We start from the raw sequence: 18809 nt of genomic DNA, 5'->3' as shown, positions 1-18809 counted from the left end.
TGGGATGTGGACATTTTTGGAGGAGCCATTATTCTGCCTGCCACAAATAGATATGAGGACATAGGGCTCCCAAGTTCACTCTTCCTTTACCCAGAACGAAAACATTGACATATGTAAGACATATCCACACTGAAGTCTCATCTATTGAGAAAATGTGGGCCACAGTCTTGGTAAAACCCTTGACAAATCACTCAACCTACAAACCATCAACCAACCATCTGATGACACACATTTACTGATGCCTGCTATATACGAGCGATTCTGAGACAACTGGCTCTCATCGTGGGGGATGAGAGAAATGGACCTAAAGAGACAAGACACTGCGGTGAAGTGTTCAGAGAGGAGTGGGCACATCAGCTGACTCTTGGAGACACAGGTCATGCCAAGATGTTCATTGGTCAGACAAAGTAGGGAGGGCATTTCTGGCAGAGGGCACAGCAAGAGCAAAGCATAAAGGTGTAGACCAGCATGATATTTCCAGAATCAGCCAGTAGCTCTCTTTTTGCCATCTTGGAGCCTGTGGAGGGTTGCTGGGATCATGACTTCTAACACGCCAACCACATCTGGGGGGCTGTGGCCCAAGGCCATTTTTGCTGGCTGTAAGCTAGGTCTTTCAAACCAGAGGGTGCACACAGGTCTTCTTAAAATTGAAAGGATTTATGCCGGAGATGAAACTGAATTTTAGTTAGACAAGATATGTATTTATGTGTACAAAACAGTGACTCCTGGAGGCAAAGTGGACAAAACCAGAGTAATGTGGGGAAAGGTAACTCGCTTCCATGGAACAATAGCCTGGTTTGTGCCAAATGCTGAAGCAACCTTCCTGCTAAGGCCATTGGGCATGGGATCCATGCAATGTTGTATCCCTTAAAGATTTACTTGTTTAAAAGGAAATGAATAAAATTCTGGGGAGAAAAAAGAATCACACAGCTGTTTGAGGTGATCTGACCAGAGATGGTTGGGGAACAGGTGATAACGGAAATTGATAAGAAGCAGGCATGTATTATAGGCTGAATTGAGCTTCCTTAAAATTCATATGTCTAAGTCTAGACTCCCAGTACCTCAGGATGTGACTGTATTTGGAGAGAAGGTTTTTAAAGTGGTTATGAAGTTAAGATGAGGTCATTAGGGCAGGCGCTAATCCAATGTGACTATTGTCCTTCAAGAGGAAATTAGGACCCGGACACGTGCACAGAGGAAAGACCATATGAGGACACAGGGAGAAGACGACCATTGACAAGCCAAGGTGAGAGACCCCAGAGGAAATCAACTCTTATGACACCTTGATGTCAGACTCCTAAGCCTCCAGAACTATGAGAAAATACATTTCTGTTGTTTAAGACACCCATTCTGCGGTGCTTTGTTATGGCAGCCTTAGAAAACTAATACAGTAGGTAATGAAAAGAGAAAACCATAAAAATCATTGAGTGCCCTACGGACTGGATGCTGTGATGCGTCACCTACATCTCCTTTTACGTCTGGTGGCCTGAGTCCTCCAGCAGCTGGGAATACTGCTGGCAGACAGCTCTCAGCTATCAGCACCTCTCAGGAATTTGTCTTGGCTGGAGTTGCCTTGTCCAAGGTCATGCCCCCTTTCCCAGGGTAACCTGCATCCGAGACTTGCTGACATACAGGTATAAAGGCTTGGTCCCTTTGCTCAACTTGGTTCAACTCTGGAAAGTCACCTGGCTTCAGCGCTTCCCTTGGGGTTGACTGAGGCCTCTGTTGGGACTGCATCACAGCTTCTCCTCAGTCCTGCTTTCTTCCCATTTCTTCTCTTCTACATGGGTTGATCCCAAGAGTGCTCCCTAATACATTCCTGTATATTAACTGTTGTCTTAATGTCTGCTTCTTGAAGAATGCAACCTGTGACATCATATAACATCATATAGTTAGACCTGGGGGAAAGTAGGTGAAAGGGAAGGTGACAGAGGCCTGGATGTCAATGGTAATTCTTCATTCAAGTCTTCTCCTGGAGTCTCTACCCACCGGGAAGCTCAAAGCCATTCTAATATACAGAATGTGTTGTCCTGGCTTGACTGACATTTACTCCTTGCTCAGAGCATTGAAGGATGCTCAAGTCCAGTCCGTTTTCCAAGATGTGAGAGCCAATCAAGACCATGGCTGAATATATCATGAGTGAATGGGGTGGTGGCTTAATGCTCCAGTACATCCTCAGGGATTTAGAGATGAACCAGAGGACCAAATATGCACTTTCTCCCTACCCCCTGCAAGTGTCTCATGAGCTTAATTGACTGGGTGCAAGCTCTCACACACCACCCTTAACTAGCTGGGGCTCTCCCTTCACATCATGCCCCTAGTGGCCCCTGAAACTTTGCTAATGCAATTTCCTCTGACTGGGCTGTATTCCCTCTTGCTTGGTGACCTTTATTTACCTTATTCATCACTGGAGTCTCTTTTCTGCATTTACTGCTTCTAAGAAACGTTTACTGATGGCTCCCTCAGGCTGGGTTAGGTATATTTTTACAATATCTTTTTTTTTTCATCCACTAGACCGTAAACTCCAAAATGGTAGAAACCATTTCTTCTTAGGGATTTGGGGCAAAAGAAGCACTCACTCTTGTTCCCCTTTGAAGTTTGACCAGTAAAGAATAGATGCACAAAGAGCTGATTACCAAATGGGGATCCTTTTATCTACTTTAATAATGGTTGTCTAACACTCAATAACCATCACATCTAGAGACTCTAGTAAACTGTGGAGGAGATTGTAGCTTGGACCTGGGGCCAAGTGGTATCTCCTACTTGCTACCCTATATTTAAACTTTAGGATCTGCAAACTTGAGCAAACCCCAAGATGTATAGCATGACTTGGAGACTCTAAATTCCCAACCTTGTGAAATAGGACCGTGGGCCTGCCTGCATCAACCATAGGAGTCACTGGGGGAGTAGAGGAGAGAGAGAGAGGGAAAATGGTGGGTTTGTCCCTGGAGAGGCAATAGAGAGGCAGGAAGTAGAAGGAAGATGCGTGGCACCAGAGCCTGGATGGCAAAGGGGAATGAAAGAGGGTCGTGTCTCTGAGACAGTCTCCCTGCTCACTAGGAGTATGCAGCTCATTGAATCTAAATTGACCAACTGAATTAGATGTTCCTCCTTTCACAGACAGAGGCGACTGAAAGGTGGAGAGAGGACAGAGGCCTCTCTAAGAACTTCCCAACGTGGGAAAAGTGGATGGAGATGTGGCCTTTATGAGATGAAGTGGAAACGTGGGGGAAAAGCACACGTGACTTTCCATCCAGGCCTCCTGATCTTCGTGTCCCCAGAAACCAAGATGAGACAGGCCCAAAGCAGGTATCGGTTAATGCTTCCTGACAGAATGGGAGAATGGATATCTAAATGGATAAGGAGTGACAGTTGCTGACAGATTTGTGGTTATGCACCTTTCTCTGTTTCTCTCAGTTACTAATTAACGTCCTTGGGCCTGTGTAGTAGTATAAATGTAACTCATTCTCAACTTTGCAAGTCTGTCACTGAAAGCCCCCTCAGAATCTCTTGCAACCTCACCTTTAGACACATCCATCATGAAGACGTGTTGTTATGTAAAATGTGCTCCTGCTAGGGGGCCAATGGGATGTGGCCGGAAGGGAGGACTGGGAGCCTGGCCCTACTGCTATCCCAGGCAGTCAGGGCTCCTTGTCAGTGTGATGAAGTGAGCTCTATTTGGGGCCAAGCAGGCCTTGTTATCTGACAAGGGTCGATACAGTAGCGAAGTTGAATGCAGAGAGTAGATGGAAATCAATAACAGGTGGGTGCAAAGGCTTGGCTCCCTGTGCTCCATCCACTTACGGCAGAATGCACGCAGGGTGGATGCTCTGAGTAAGGACTAGGAAGAGACTGACCAGGGATAATGGCCCCGTAGAAGTGGATGAGGATTCAGGAACCAACTCCAGTCTCAGTAGAGAACTAGAAAGTCTACACAGGCAACCAGAAGCCAGCACCCCATGGTAGGAGTTGGCCAACCCAGACAGGGATTAGGAGGGGCGTCTTGGAAGGCAGGGTCTCTTCTTGGAACCCACAGTATGCAGCCAGCTCATCTGTTGGTTGCTCTGAGTCAGTGAGTGTGATGGGTGTGCTAGTTCCATACATTGGGGGAGAGTGGCTGACTCTTTACTATGCTGTGGTAGAGGCTGTGCTGTGATGTGCCTCTGAAGTCCCCATTCAGTGAGGATTTACTGTCCCAGCTGCTGGAGGGCTGTTGTCAGACAACATTGGTATCTGTCAACCTCTTTAAGGATTACAGAAAGCCACCCATCTAAGATCACGCCCCTTCTGGGGTGGCCCATCCAATACTGAATAGTCCACATAAGAGTATAAAGTATTTTGGCTCAACACAAAACAATGCTGAAGGGTCAATTCCAACTCCAGTTTCCCATGGGGTTGGTGAAATCTGCCATTGGGTTTGCATCACAAGCGAACAGCTCCCTCTGCTTCCTACCTCTGTTCCCTTCCCTTCCCCAGGTTTTAACCTGGAGGGCACTCTTAATAAACATCTGGAATGCTCAACATCTCAGCGTTTGCTTTCTGGACTACCTGACCTGGGACCCTCCTATTGTATTGTGCATTCTAATCTGGTTTGGGAAGACCCAGGTTGAGCGTGAAGAGGCAGGTCTGGGAGTGGTAGGAGAGGAGGGGCCAAGTTTGCTCGAGATCGGATCTAGAGTAAGAGTCTCCCTGACAGAATTTGTTCAAGGTCTGGTTTGTGGTGCTAGTGACATCTTATTCCAGTGATGTTCACAAGCGATGCTATAATGTGGAAAAGGATGATGGTGGTGACCCAGAAGCAGATGCCTGATGTTATCAGGACCAATGACCTGTTGGATCCTGAGCCCAGTCTTAGGATAATTCTATCTCCGACAATCAGATGGTCCATCCATCAGCAGATATTTCTCAAGCACTTTGACGAAATTTGGAAAGTTGTACAACTGATTCTGAAAATGGCAACTATAATATAAGTGTCGTGGTTACACCCATTAATGTGGCCTAGAATGGGCAAGTATGGATTTGAGTCAAATTCCATCTGGAGGGGAGGGAGGTTCTTTGCCAGGTTCTCTCTTGGGTAATTTCCTTTCCTCTGAGTCCATGAATCTGCATAATGGAGAATAAAACCCCTATTTCTCAGATTTGTCTTGGAAACTGGAAAAACATCTCCCTTTGTCCTGCCTCCATCCCACACAGCCTCTGGGAAGTTACACTCCTCATATATTAATTTCTTGTGAATAAGTAATTTTTTTGAGCACCTCCTATATGCTAGGTACTGTGCTAAGAACTGGAAAAACAGAAAATAGAAAAATATAGACTTGCTCTTGAATAGCTCTCAGCTTCCTGTGGGAGGCAGACACAAAAGTAATAGAAACCATGGTGGCATTGGGGTTCTGTTAAATGGTATATGATTAAGGAACTGAAGAATGCCTATGGATGGCTCGGGCCCACAGCCACCCACACAGGTCCCAATGAAGTGTTTACGTGACATACACACAAGCAAAGGAAGCAAAAGACAACACAAAATAACCCAATTTTGTTAACTGGACAGAGAACACCCAGGAAGCCAGACTGAACTGTGTTGAGCCCCCGGATTTCGTAACATACTAAGGGTTCACAGGAAAGAGAGCAATGAAGTCTACTTTGTCCCAGCATCTCCCACGCCCAAAGCCAAGTTTCAGATGTCTTATCCTCCGGATGCAAGGTGCCCACAGGGAATTGCAAGCCACTTGGTGCTACTGGAGGCCGAAGATGACAGAGCATCAAGAGACGAGACTGAACCCCTGGCAGGTCACCAAGGGCAATGCTATCTGTAGTTTCTCATTTCTCCTGAGAACAAGTGGTTTGAACTTGAATGTTTATCAAAATCACCTGAGGAGCTTTAAAAGAGGTGACTCCATGGCTGGTGCCTGGACAGTGGTTCTCCGTTGGGTAGGGGGCAGTGAGAAAAGGTTGGCAGGGCATGGGAGAGTCAGGGCTCTAGGTCCCCAACTCTTGTGTGCAGACTTGGGAGAATGATGGGGTTTGGATGTCACATAGGGGTTGGTCAAGTCCACTGGAATCAGCTGGATTAAGGTTGCCAGTGATGGAGATTCCTGGAAGCCATGTAGGAATACAAACTTTTCATGAGAGGCCAGCATCATTCCCAAAGCCTTACACTGCCTTGGCTTTAGGGGTGTTAGGATGAAGTAGGAAAACATTCAAATGTTCAAATAAGCCCAATAATGAGGACTCACTTCCTCTTGAGGTCACTGGTCCCATTCTGGGGTCTTGTGACTGTTAGAGAGTCCTTCCCCAGCCCCTGCCCTCCATCCACGGGTTCCTATTCTATCCCTCAGCATTGGTGGAGTGAGCCCGAATCTGTGACACTTGGGGCCTGTTTTAGCTGAAATTAGTAATCAATGAAATCTATGGTCAATAGGCACAGGGCAAAATAAATAGTCATATGAAGGTGACCAGCCCTGATTTAATGACAGTGATTCATCATGTTAAGCAAAGTGCTATTGGCCCCAGATATCGGAATCAGATCCTCCAGCAGGGAGATGGCGCTGCCTGGGGACGGGGAGAGTGGGAATGCATGTGGGACCTCAGGAACATTAGTTCTCCTGGTGCCCCTGCATGCAAAAATTGGGCCCCCCAGCAGCAAAGCTGTTACTGAGCAACATTTATAGGTTACATTTGTATGGAAAAATGATTAACATAAACACATTTAATGTCCAAAAACACAAGCGCTGATTGTTCAGTGAAGAAAGTATTAGGAAACTCATTAAGAAATATGTTTTTTTCCCTTGCTTTGGCCTAAGCATCACAATTAGCATCCACACCCACACAACATGCAGATACAATTGTGAAATGAATTTTGAAAATTGAGTCCCTCAAGCTTTCTGGTTCCCATGCCAACTGTGTACCTTTGATGTCACTGGGATCTTGATTGCATGAAAAATACTTCTTGTTCTAGCCTTTTCATAGTTTCCTAAAACATGTGGCTGGCACTTTGTGCTTTGTGTGTGAAAAATAAGGCTCTATGGTTTAAGCCACTTGGTGGCTAATTTTGCTACCTGCAACCAAAAGCACCTGTGCTCTTTGTCCCGACGACTCCTGCCTTTGTGGGATCTCCTTCTCAGCAAATCTTCCCTCCTTTTGCTTGTTTAAGGTCTCAGCCTGGAAGCCCACTTAACCTCTTGCTCTTCCCACTTGCCCCCAAGGCACCATCTCTCTTCTTTTACCCCAAATTTATCAAGTTGACTTACACACTTGCATCTTTGGCTTTCCAATGCACTGTCCTCTCTTGTTCTGTAATAGGACCTCCATCCCTTTACTGGAGCCTCTCTTGAAAGTCTTTAGAAAGGTCCAAGTTGCCAAAGCCAATGGTTCCATTTCAGTCTCCCTAATCTGGTGATGTTCACTTTCCAGCTTTTCCCTAAAGCTTTTCCTTCTGTGGCTTCATGAAGACTTCAGGCTGTGGACAACATCTAAGCTCTCTCTCCTTTCTCCCTCTTTCTCTCACTTAAAAATCAGTTTCCTCTGAACATCTTTGGTCCTCTTCTTCTCTTTCTCTGCATTATTTCCTTTGTCCATCTTATCTCTGGGTTTCAGGAAAGACTTCCATGTGGGTGGTGCCCTCATCTTCCTACCAGGTCCTCACCTTTAGAACTAGGTGTCTCACAACCCACTGGGCACCCCAACCTATGTGCCCAGATGCACCTCAAATACATCTGAAACCAAACTCTTCACATGTTCTCATGAGCCTATTGTTTTTAGGGCCTGGTCGTGGGGCTCTGGTCTGGTTTCTGGGGGCCAAGTCTACAAATATGTCTTAGTTTTACTACCAAATTCCTTTACCAAGCTAGAGCTCTATAATGTCAGAGCAAGAAAGAAGTCAGGCTACCTGGCTGCAGGGCCCTCCAGGTACAGAGGTAATGCTTTATCTGGGGTCTGACTGAGCCCATGGTGACTCCCAGGACCTTGAGTTGAGCTGAAGCAGCAAGCAATGGTCTTGTGTCTCCCACCAGCAGTTGAGGAGAGGTGGAGAGGTCAAGAAACAAGCAGGTCCTGAATCTTGACTTATTCATCCTGTTACCTCTGTCTTCCTCTCACTGAAGTGCAGAGCCGCTGCAGGCAAGGATGTTTTCTTTGCCTCGCTGCTTGATCCCCAGCACCCAGAAGAGTGCCTGGTGAGAACGCTCAGTAAACATTTGTTGAATGAATATACTGAATTGGTTAAATAAATTCTTAGCAGATTCAAATATAGAAATAAATTGCAGCAACTTGAGATTCTTGGATGGTTAATTTCTGTTTAGTTGAGGTTTTCTGTTTCAGCCCTTTGGCCTTGGAGGGTCACTGAGGTTAAGCACCCGGAATGGGGAGGCTCATGGCTTCTTCAACAAGGCAGTTCCTGAATAGCCTCTGGCTAGATAATATTGGAGAACCTTCAAAATATGCATGTCAAGTGTGAATGCCAGGCAGCCATTATCAGGAATGTTGTAAAGCTGAGCTTATTATTTTTAGTACCAAGAGAAGACAAGAAACCTTACAACCCATAGAGGGACAGGACCACGGCCTTGTACAGATATGTGAGTTGCTTGGCACCTTGAAATAACTCCTACCTTGTCTTCCTTTGTCAAAATTGTGTTTGTGTCTGTTTTGGGGAAGATGATGGTTTTTGTGGGAAAAGTGTAAGTCCAGTGACACGTGAGATCCCTAGATATTGCGCGTCCTGATGATGGGGAGCATTGCTGAGAACATAGCGGGGCAGCTGGAAAGGCATTAGCTGGCCTTTTGAAAAGCCCATGCAAATGAAGTGCCATCCCAGATGGCAATGAGCCCCCTTGGTTTTGGGTCATTAGGGAGCTTTCAGGGGCTGCTAGCCTGTTCTCCCTACTCGGGCCCCTGAATCTCCATGGAACCAGCTTGTATTGGTGCTTTATATTATTCTCTGAAGGTTTTCCTTTCCTTCGTGACAACACAAGGACTCGCTGAGGCTGCCTGGGTCCCCACCAAGGCATGTTCTTGATAGTGGTTTCTATGTCACTCTAAGCCCACCATGACGGGTGACCTGCAGAATAGTTCTGATCTTCTTTCGGATCCTTCTTCATGGGGCAATTGGTATCACCTTTAGGCGGCAGTGGCTCTGGGGAATGTCTCTTCTCTGGACTGGTCAGATCCTCTTCTTTCATTGTTCCAGCTTCTCATTCCCTGAGTCTCTTCGTCCTGATGCCTCATGTTGGAACATCGCTTTCTTGTCTTGGGTAATCCCCAGCCTTTCTGTCTGTAATTATACAAAAGAAAACAAAAACAAAAATAAAACTCTCTCTTTACTGACACTAACTGGGTCAAATAATTTCAAGGCTATTCGTAGACATCCTAAACTGCGGCGTCCACCCATTTATATTTGCCTCATCAATGAATGAGAGTAACCATCTCACCACAGCTTTGCCAGCTTTGAGTATTATTATTTTTTATTAGTCTTCGCTAAATTCAAAGACAACCATTACTGGTTCAGTTTTATTTCTTTAATTATCCAAGAGGTTGAGGAATTTTTCATATGTTGATTGGTTATTTGCATTTCTTCTCTTGGGACTTATCTTTCACTTCCATGAGTTAATGTTTTTGGTTTCCTCTCGATGACTTCATAAATCAAAACAGCCAACAGTCAGACTCACGTTAGTCTATCTGTGCTGCATTGTGATCGCATTTCCTTCTCTTCTTGTTCACCATGCACAGAATTCAGCCTGGACTCAACACTCGACAGGAGCGTGCAGATGGAATACCTACTATTTCATTCATACATGTGTATATACACACACACATGCATATTAATCACATATATGTGAATATTTAAATATATGGATACATATACATATATATGTATATAGCCTCAGTATGAAACTATATTCAACTTAAAGTGTGTGTCAGATGTTAATGGAGAAGATTAAGAGTTACAGCTTTATTAGTAAGCGTATTCTCAAGTCGAGCCAACGTGAGAGCCTGTGACTCAAAAAATATTTTATTTTTTCAACTACTTTGTAAACCCCTGAAAATTAGCCTCTGGATCCAGCATGATAGAAATTGCACTGGTCTTTAATGGGAGCCCCTGGTGTGCTTCTAATTATATTCTGGAAAGCCCTTCTGGTCTTGGTGCTCTCAGTGAGCCACGTCTCCCGTCAGATGAAAGGCTAGGAGCCAGTGCTTTGGTGTGTAAGTGATGTTCCCCTTGTTTCTTCAAAATCTATAATGCTATATTTATGCCACTTCCTGAAGTGGTGGGTTTTCTCAGATAAAATACGAACTTGTGGGGCTGGCCCGGTGGCATAGTGGTTAAGTTCGCATACTCCACTTTGGCAGGCTGGTGCTCACCGGTTTGGATCCTGGGTGTGGACCTACACCCTACACACTGCTCACTGGGCCATGCTGTGGTGCCATCCCACATACAAAATGGGGGAAGATTGGTAAAGATGTTAGCTCAGCGACAATCTTCCTCACCAAAAAAACAAATGAACCTGTGATGAGTGCCCATTTCTTCCACCGACGTTTGCGTCTGTTTCTGGGGTTTGCACGGAGGGCCTGCTTTGGGCAGGGCAGGAACTCAGGAAGCAGCGGGGCTCCCAGACCCAGGTACCCCTGGAAGAGCTATCTGGGCTTCGTATGAAGCTAGCAGAACCTGCGTATTTGTGAGGCGCACATTGTGATGGCAACACTGCTGTGTTTCTCAGGCCATGGAGCCAGGAGACTAGGTGTGGAGGGCAATGCAAATCGCTTTTATGATAAAGATAACTTATTCAATAAATCCCGTTTATGAAAGTGTTCGCAAAGTGGCTGTTTCACGTTTGAATGCCCCATCGATCTCCTTCCTCTCGCCACCGTACATCCTGCCCTTTCCTCCTCTAACCTTTAGGCTCCCTCTCTCACTCTTCCTCCTCCCTCCCTCACTTCTTTTTCTCTCCTGTTCCCTTATTTGTTCCAGGAAGCACAAGTGGTGGCTGCCACAGACTGAGCCCATGTACCTCTGGCCTTTGCACCCACAACTGGCTATAGGCAACGCCACGTCCATCAGAAGTTCTGTGCCCATCCCAGTTACTGATTCAGCCTTCCCCTCCAACTCACGCACCTCACTTCCATCCCCTGCCCTCCCTGTCCTGGTTCTTTGACCCTGTCCCCAACCCACTCTGTGAGCATACCTCCCCCACCCCACCCTAGGATTGTGGCATCAGCCTTCCTGCTAGGGACTGAAAGGGACCTCTGCCTCAAGTGGTCCTTCTCGGGACAGACTCCTGTTGGTCTCCTCTCTGGCTAGCAGACCTTGCACTTGTACTCTTGTGTCCTAGTCTTGCACACTCCTAGGTTCAGCTTGTTCACTGGTTCAGGGAGGAGATGCTCAAACTCTTGGCTTCTGTCCTGTGGGGCCCCTTCCGGGTCGGCTGCTCCCTTGGCTTTCCCAACAAGACAAGGACATTAGTGACCACATACCTTTAGATGGAGGAAGATGATATCCTTTTAGGAAACATTCACTCAACATACCTTTCTAGATATTTGTTGCATACTGGTGCCAGGCTAGGGGCCGGGGTGTCTTTCTGAGCTGGTCAGTCTGTGCCTGGACTTAGGCTCAGCTCCAGGGCCAGCATTTGTGGAGGGGACCCCAGAGTGGAACAGCTAAGAGGGTGGCCAGGTCATTGAAGACACTTGTAAGCAAGGGTTGTTAGTTAGCTCTGCCTGTGGGGCCTGTCATTTCCCGGCACTGTGTTCCTGGGTCCCAGCCTAGAGCTGGTCAGCTGTGCATGTAATCAGTGCTTGCTGAGTCGGTGAGTGAACGAACCGTGTCATGAACGGAACGGTTGAAGGACTGGTGTTGTCCAGCCAGTGAAAGAGGACTGAGGGACTTTAATGGGATCCTTGAAGCATGGTCACATCAAAGCGTTTCATGTGATGCCGAAGGCCTGCCCTGGGATTAAAGGGTAGCAGTTATGGCGATGAAGATTTCCACTCCACATCGAGAAAGCACGGTTGTTTACCGTGGAGATGGGCTGAATCTCGGGAGGATGGACTCCTTGCCACTGGAGATATTCAAGTGGGAGACACCACGTGACCTAACTGTGATGCTGTGGAAGGGAATTCTTATATGGTTCCAACGATGCAAGTTGTTAATTGCACGCCTATTGTGTGCAAGGGACTCTATCAGGCTCTGTGCTTGGAGAGACAATGAAGCCCTTTGTCCCCAAGAAGGGCTCTGGGGACTCCTATGCCTGATCCCATCTTCTTTCAAATATTACTGTCATACTGCTAGACTGTGCTTTCAAAATTAAAAAGCTGCAGTGTTATGTCTTGTTTGTGCTCTGATTCTGTTCTCCTTGAGGAGATGGAGTACTTATATCTAGTTTGATTGTGAGGTTCAGAAAAACACATTATCTTCCCTCTCCATTAAATATAATCCTTAATTTGGTGGTCACTATTAGATGGAAAAGGCATACAGGACTCCCCGCACTGCAGACGGGGAGACTGAAGTCAGGAGAGTGAAGAGCCTTTCTCTAGCGGCGCCCAGCAGCGAGTGCACGTAGGGGCCAGGCCCGTGGGAAAGGCTCACTTGCACTTGCTCATTCAGTCTGCCATCGGCCCTGGGATGAAGACGTGAGTGTTTGGGCTCTAATCCAGCATCAACCTGCACTTGCCCAGACTCCCGATCTAGTGCTCTGCCCATTATAACAATTCACAAAGACAAGGTCCAGACCTGTGGTCATGAAGTGCCAGAGACTCAGCAGCTCAGGGCTGGGAGTGAGCAAGAGACTGGCAACAGGTGGAGGCTGACGGGGAAGGAGACTGATGCTGTCTGAGCCCGCGGAGGGCCAGGCAGAGCTTCACCTGCGACAGCTGATTGTATCTGGACAACATGCATGAGAGTTAGATGTTTTTACTGCCCTCTACAAATGATGAACCTGTGGCTCAGAGAGGTTAAGTGATTTGGTTAACATCACACAGGTAGTAAGAACTGGGGCTGAGGTACTTCTCTTACCACCATTACCACTACTACAATGACTCTTCTTGCTACCACCAGTACTACTACTACCATTGCTACTAGGAGTACTACATGCTACTATGATTTCTACTACTACTACGATTACTAATTTTACTACCATGGTTACTTGTCCTGCTATTATGACCACTAATCTTACTACCACGATTACTAGCCCTCCTGCTGTGATCACTAGCATTCTGATTACTGTTTCTCCTCCTCCTGATGATGATGAAGTGTTGAGTTATTGAGTCTTGAGTACTCCATGTAAGCTCTTGGACTAAGCCCTTTCAAATCTATTTTATTTCATTTTCACGACAATTCAGTGAGATTTATACTACAAATTTTACCCAAAAGCTGATGGTTGGCCCCACATTGTGGGATAAATATAGGCATCTCTGATCTAAAAGAAAAGGATGGGAGATGGAAAGCAGCGAACTAGGAACGAGTTTCCATGGGTCCTAAAGTATACTCACATGTTTATCTTAAGCATGGGATCTGAAAAGAAGCACAGCCTATTTTCACAGGAGCTTTTGCTTAGATTGGTCTCTCCAGAAGTCAATCAGATAAGGTCTCCAAAAAAAAGAAGAAAGAATGCTACTACCAGTTAGAAGAGCGGTCGTTATTTTTGTGTGCTCGTCGCTGGCCAGGTTTTACGTCAGATGCTCTGCAGGCGCTGTCTCTTTAACTCCCATGCCAGGAGCTGGGTCCTGTCACCTCCGTTTTACAGATGTGGAAGCTGAGGCTCAACGAAGGGAAGGAGCTTGTCCAAGGTCACATCTCCAGCTGGACATGTGCATGCGTGGGACCTGGTCCCTCGGGATCTTCATCTCTGGCCCCTCCCACTCCAGCATCGGGCCTCTGCAGCAGAATTAAAATGTAAATCAAAACATAATTGGCTTTGTGTGCACAGTTTAGATAAGATTTACTTTTGAAGAATGACTTTGTGTTCTAACCCAGCAGGCCCAGCTCCACGAGGCCCACTTGTGCTTAATAATGGCCGGGGAGCGGGGCCATAAATATTGCAAACGATGCAGCTTGAATGAAACGCCCTATGAACCGTAATAAAACCCCCCGTGATTAATGCCAGAACGCGCTCTGTTCATATTAGACCTGTAGTGGCTTCCCTGATGAGATCAATACAGCGTGGCAGAGTGATCCTAATAGAAGTGTTATTATCTTTTAATCTTCGGGAAAATGCCAACTTTTGGAATCCGTCATCAGGCCGCCTGCTTTATTTTCTTGGTGCAACCTTGAAGGCAGTTGTTTTCCCTGAAATGAAGACACATTAGAGTCTTTTCAAGGATTTATCAATAATAGGACCTGGTCCTTCTTTGCAGGGCCCAGAGCCCAAAGGCAGATTTGTATGCAGCAAGTCAGAACTGGTTACGGTGACCTTTGCTGTCGGTCGCTATTTTCCCAGCAGACAAATGCCTCTGGAGAGTGAGTGGTAAAGACAGATATTCATGGGGGGAGACGGAGAGGAGAGGGAAATAACACCAGCAACAAATCACCTGGGGAGGGTTTGAGGAAGCCAGGCGTGTCCCCTGTTTAGGACTCCGAGGCAGAAATGGCCTTCATGGCCCCAAGCAGGCAGCTGTCGCCTTTTCTGCGGCTTCTGCAGGTCTCCAGGGACCGGAGCTTAGTGGAACTGGCTGTGAGCCATGGTGGAAAATGAAATGCCACTGCCCTGTAGCGAGTGTCCTGGCAAGAAGGAAGGAAGACAAGAGTCTCTTGGCCTCATGCCTCCAGGGGTGCTGGACCATGGGTCCACAGGATGTGGGGGAGGCTGTGGATGGGGTCTGACGTCATTGTGGTAACTCCTCCCTAGCCAGCTTAGGTGAAAATGAACCAACTTATTGGTGACAACGCTAGGAAGCCTGTAAAGGGGACTAGCACCCTTTCTGTGTGTCCTGAGTTCTGATGAAGGTGCCACCCAAGGCCTGGCAGACAGCCACAAAGAAAGGCAGCAGAGCCTCTGAGAAGGAGAAATCCTTGGTGCCTTCCTTCTTCCTCCTCTGCTTAAAGGAGCACACACAGCTCTGAAAGGCAGCCTTGGAGGAGACTTGGGCATCATCTGGTTGTACCCGTATCTGGTGCATAAGGGGAAACCAAGGCCCACAGTGGAGAAATGACCGAGCAGTGCTCACAGCATGCTATCCGGAGGGCCATGTCTCCTTGGCTTCTGCTGAGGGCTCTGTCTATCTCAGCTTGCTTCGTGCTATCACTCAGGGACCCAGGCTCCTTCGCTCTGGGGCCTCTGCTATTCACTGGGGCTTCTGAGTCCTGCATTTTATCATCAGTATCGAGCCAGCAGACAAATGAAGGAGGAGCATGGAATGAAGAGGAAATATGAGGACCAAGGAGTATATATGAGACCTATACACCGTTTGCCCAATTCCATTGGCCAAAACTCAGTCATGTGGCCCCTTCTAAAAGCCAGGTGCTGGGATGTGTCATCCACCAGTATGCCACAGAAGGAGGGGACAGGAAACTTGTCACTAAGACACTAGCTTATCACAGCTGCAGCATCCTCTTGTATAAAATAGGGGTGGAGACTACCTCCTCATTGGGCCACAACAGGGGCTAGAAGGAAATGAAAGGTATGAGAGTCTCTGATGATTAACGCTAATTGTGCTCTTAATGTTAATCCTGCCCCTTTGGTTTTACCAGTCCCTCCTCCAGTGGACTAGAGCCTTGACCCCAAGTCTGAGTCTTCCCTGCAGCTCTGTGGGGCTGGATTCCTGGTGGCTGGGCTCTCTCCTTTGGAGGGATAGAGACAAGGTACCATCTACATTCTGATCTGGCCTTGGAGGTGGCCTTGCCTTGCTTGACCAGCTCACTGGAGGCTGTCAGTGAGACTCTCCACCTGTCCAGGGGCCCTTTTCTCCTGCCTCTGACTCCTTCCCTTCACTTTGCCCATCACCCTGAGATGGGCCTGTGATCTGGGCTCCTTAGATTCAACTTTGCCACACCTAGTGTGTTCCGGGAGTCACAGTGAGCTGCCTGGTGCCCCATTCTCTTAAACAAAAAATACCGACAGCATTGAGGGGGATTATCTTTCGGCTTCTTCACTTATGACCCCATGACCTCGAGCACGTGACCTTGCCTCTTTGAGCCTCACTTGGATTATAAGAATCCTGTAAAGAGAGCAACCAAGACACACATTGAAAGGAGAAAACAAAGTCATAGTTGAGTCATGGTTGTGAGCCTGCTGAGCACAGAGCCCAGGGCAGAGCAGGGTGAGGGGAGGGTTTGTCTCAGAGAGTGGCAGCGTGAGCTGATGCCCCACCTGCTGATGTTCCTCATTTTTCCCACCTTGGAGCTCTGGGTGCTCTGTGAGGGTGATCACAGCGGCAGAGTGGATAAGGTGGGGTTGGGGGACCATGACCATAGTCCACCGCTCTCCAGGGTGGTGCTGAAGGATGTGGAGTCCAACACTTTCTCATGCCCCGTTCTCCCAGAGCTCAGCTGGATCATGTGCTCGTTTGTCCCTGGTCCAACTGGAGGGATGCCCTGGCAGCCCTCGGCTGAGGAAATCCGTGTTCTTGGCTGAGTGCAGAATTGAGGGGAGCTTTTAGTTTTCCGGGATGTTACTACTACAAACCAAGCCTCTGCACCCTACAGAGCTTTGAGCACCAGGCAGATGGGCTCTGAGTAAACTCCTCAGAGATAAAAGGCAGACAGGACCGATGAGAACAGTCATGGCGTGGAGGTGTGTAGATTCTTGCCTTGTGATATAGCTCCTTTCTGTTGTACCCCCGGGTCATCTGTTCTTCCTTTATTGAGGTACTTTCACTTTTATGGCACATTGAATTTAGGATGGCGCTCTCAAAGGAGGCCAGAGCTGTGCTGACGGGAGAATTCCAGCATGTTTCCTATTCCCTGCTGTTTAAGTACTTGTACACCTTGGTGCCTTGGCTCTGCTGTTCACCAGGTCAGTCATGCCCTGCTCATCTGTCCTCATTCTACCTTTTTCAAGGTCCTACAGAAATGTCACAGTTCTCAGGAAGCCTCTGATGGTCCTTGAGTTAGAGGAGGCTGCTCCTTTCTCCAAACGCACACATATCATCCTCCTGTTTACCTTGTGGCAGGTCTCACGTTGTCTGGTAGATATGTTAGTGTACATCTTCTCCCTTTAGCTAACCATACTAATAATTATAATTATAATGCTAATAACAGCCAACTTTTTAGTGATCTCTAGGTGCTATGAAATTTACTGGCATTATCACAGTTAATCCTCATAATGACCCACCATCTGAATCACCAAATTACAGATGAGGACACTGAGTCAGGCAGAGGTTAAGGAACTCATTGAAGGTCCTCTAGCCAGTGAATAGTTGTTCCAAGATTTACTCCAAACTCTCATGACCTCCAAGTCTGTGTTCTTGACCACTGCAACTTGTCTTCAATTTGACTATAACGTTAAGTTCTTGTAGATAACCGATTTGGCCACAGCATCTCAGGCAGAGCATACAGAAGAAAGGATGGGCTTTGGAATCAAAAAGTTCCAGTTGGAATCACCCTCGTGGCTTGAGGACCTTGGGCAATCTATCTGAATACTTTTTTCCTCCTTTTTTCTTCTGTAAAATATAGAGAACTGTATGTATCATGCAGGGTATGATGTGGTGAGGCTTAACTGAAATCAAGCATGTAAAGCCATTCCAACAGTGTTCCACAGGTAACAGGATTAGCTAATATTTATCAAATACTTGCCCTGAGCTGCATGCTTTTCTGTGTGACTCATATGGATTAACTCATTTAACCCCTCATAAAAACTCAGTGACTGGAATGCCTATGGTAATATCAGACAAAGTAGACTTTAACACAAAAAATATTACTAGATTTGAAGAGGAGTGTTTCATAATGATACAAAGATCAATCCATCAGAAAGCCACAAGTATAAGCATATATGCACCCAGCAACAGAGCCCAAAAATACATGAAGCAAAGACTGATAGAACTGAAGGGAGAAACAGACAATTCGAAAAATAAAAGTTGGAGATGTCAATACCCCATTGAAAAAAAACAGAGAAGAATCAAATGACCAAAACCAGAAGTGAAAGAGGGGATATTACTACTGACCTTACATTAAAAAAAAAAAAGAACTCCCCCCCCCATGACAAAGTATAAGGGAATACTATGAACAGCAATATGCCAATAAACCAGGAAAGAGAAGATTTGAACAACCCTATGCACAAATTAGACCTAACAGATCTTTATAAAACACTCCACAAAACAACAGAATATATTTTTCTCAAGTACACATGGATCTAAAGAATCTACCATATTCTAAGCCATAAAACAAGCTTGAATCAATGTGAAAAGTATTGAAATTGTACAAAGTATGGTCTTTTGTCACAGTGGAATGAAACTGGAAATTAACAACAGAAAGATATTTGGGAAATTCACAAATACGTGGAAATTAAACAACATACTACTAAATAACCAGTAGGTCACAGAAGAAATTACAAGGAAAATTAGAAAATACTTTTAAATGAATGAGAATAAAGACAGAACATAACAAAACTTATGAGATGCAGCTAAATCAGTACTTAGAGAGAAATTTGTTGCTGTTGATGCCTATATTTATTAAAAAGAAAGGTCTCAACAACCTAACCTTCTACTCTGAGGCACTAAAACTAGAAGAGCAAACAAACACAAAGCAAGCAGAAGGGAGGAACTTATGAGGATTAGAGTGAAAATTAATTCAGCGGAAAATAGAAAAACAGTAGAGAGAATCAATGAAACCAAATACTGGTTCTTCAAAAAGATCTACAAAATTGACAGACCTTTAACTAGGCTAACTA

The 18809-nt window shown here is 46.2% G+C and overlaps 1 pseudogene; it reads left to right on the top strand.

The window, feature by feature from the left end:
- The first annotated feature begins 538 nt into the window (after nt 1-538).
- LOC106839418 (large ribosomal subunit protein eL33 pseudogene) lies at nt 539-897 on the top strand (annotated as a pseudogene).
- Nucleotides 898-18809: the final 17912 nt, after the last annotated feature.

Source organism: Equus asinus, chromosome 28 (genome assembly GCF_041296235.1).
Source record: "Equus asinus isolate D_3611 breed Donkey chromosome 28, EquAss-T2T_v2, whole genome shotgun sequence".
Classification (NCBI taxonomy): domain Eukaryota; kingdom Metazoa; phylum Chordata; class Mammalia; order Perissodactyla; family Equidae; genus Equus; species Equus asinus.
The sequence above is the reverse complement of the archived record's forward strand: the minus strand, read 5'-3'. Positions and strand labels throughout refer to the sequence as shown.